Genomic DNA, 2,170 nt, shown 5'->3' on the forward strand with positions numbered 1-2,170 from the left:
GGGTGGAATGGGGGGGGGGGTGGGCCGGCTGGCCCCCTTGAATCCGCCACTGTGTACTTTCGCAGATGGAGGATCTATACCACCTCAGCCCCACCATTGTTGGGGTGAGGCAGGACAATTTGTGATTATGGCACCTCTGGATGGCCAAAAATTGCACTCTCAGACTTATAATTTAATATAATTTTTTAATCTCCATTAAAAAAAAAAAATAGCAATTTAGCCCCACCCCCGCCTTGAATGCCCCACAGATTTCCGAAAAAAGGCGAAGTCGAGATTGCTTGTACGACCCAGGGAGGGTCTTGCACAAATGGAATGTCCACCCACCTAAAGCCCCACCAGTTAGGGCTGGGGGAAAATTAGATTATGGCACCTCTAGATGGCCGGAAATTGCACTCTCAGATTAAAAGTTAAATATAATTTTGTCTGTCTTCTCCATTTTTTAAAAATAATTTTGAAAAAATTAGGAAGTTGGGGCCCCGTGCTGAATGGGTTCCCCATTGAATCCGCCACTGTTCAATATAACACTTGAGATAGCCTATCATTTTGTTTCACAAATGACTAATTCTGAATGTCAAGCGAAGATTTTTTTATTGGAAAGATATTTTTTTTTAATTTAATACTATACAGTTTTTACAACCTATAACACATTGACTACAGTGTACTGTAAATTCTGTAGTTAATCTTCAGACAACTTTATTTTTTAAAATGGCCAAATTAAGTATCTTTTTTGTTTTCGTTAAATTAGATGGAGTTTAAATATTACGCTAGTTTGAAGGTTTACTGTAAGCAAATCAACTACACTTACATTACATTTTCCTGGTCAGCATAAGAGAGTGCCTACCTCCCCCAATATGCCTAAATACAAAGTTCACGAAGGCGGGCGATTCCATTCTTTTTCCTTCATGCTCGAGGGTGGGTTTCAAGGAACAACATTGGTTGCTCAATTCAAAAGGGGAACTTGTAATGATCGTTAGAACTTAGAACATCAAAAAAAAATCCATATTTTAAAGTAATAATAATGCAGTAATAATTTAATTTACAAGGTCCAAATAAACTACCGGTAGGTCTCTGAGCACCAAATAATAATAATAATAATAATAATAATAATAATAATAATAATAATAATAAATATAATAATAATAATAAATATAATAATAATAATATTGACACTGCTGCTGGGAACAGTCACAAAAGTAAGGGGCCAATGGCCCTCCCCTCCCCCACCCCCGGTTCCACCACCGTTTAGAAAACGCGTAGTTGTATTAACGTAGAAATGTTACATTAATGAATTATTATTCAAACATAATTAGTTTACCTACCGGTGAATCAAATCTGATGGTCCATAATTCATCCGTTCCCTCATACAGAGAATTAGCAGATGGTGTTGAACTGTTTGATAATACTTCAGGTGACGGCGGTTGAAAGTCAAAACTTTTCGCTGAATAATAAAATATTAAACGTTTCCTAGATTTATTATTGTTTTCATTTTAGTTTTAACAAGCAAATTTTAAAATATAACTGAAAAAAACTTACAAGTCACAATCAGGCGTCCAGACTTTTGATCGCTTTGTACTCTATATAAAAATGAAAAGCAATAAAATGAAAAATCTTATTTTATGGAAGATTACAGATTTTATATAATTTGATTTAGAATAATCAGGTGAATGATATCCTATTTTTGAAATTATGAATCTTGTGCGCGTTCGTTACGCAGACGCTCTCAACCAATAGGATTAGGACAATTCTAGACAATTTCTGTGCAATACTATCATTTGTATTCGTATAAAAAATAATATCGAATGGTCCAGATTGGAAGAAGATATTGAACGTCGGAGAGAATTAAGAAATATAATGCATAATGGCTGTGCAATTTAGCCAGCAGTACTATACATTGAAAGATTAGAAGCCTACTACTAGGAAAGCGTACTAAATTGTTGTTAACCGATAACGACGGAGGGAAATGCGTATGCTGTCATCAGCCTACAATTACTTTCTTACCGGAGTCTTTACAAATATAACAATTTATCAAGACAAAAATTATACTGCTCAATTTCCCATATATTACATTCAAGTCATACTATCTTAGTATGTATTGTACGGCATTATGGTAGGACTACAATGTATATATATATATATATATATATATATATATATATATATATATATATAT

The sequence above is a fragment of the Anneissia japonica genome, unplaced genomic scaffold (assembly GCF_011630105.1).
Source record: "Anneissia japonica isolate Jap-2015-1 unplaced genomic scaffold, ASM1163010v1 scaffold199_len4679917_cov187, whole genome shotgun sequence".
In the NCBI taxonomy this organism is placed as follows: Eukaryota; Metazoa; Echinodermata; class Crinoidea; order Comatulida; family Comatulidae; genus Anneissia; species Anneissia japonica.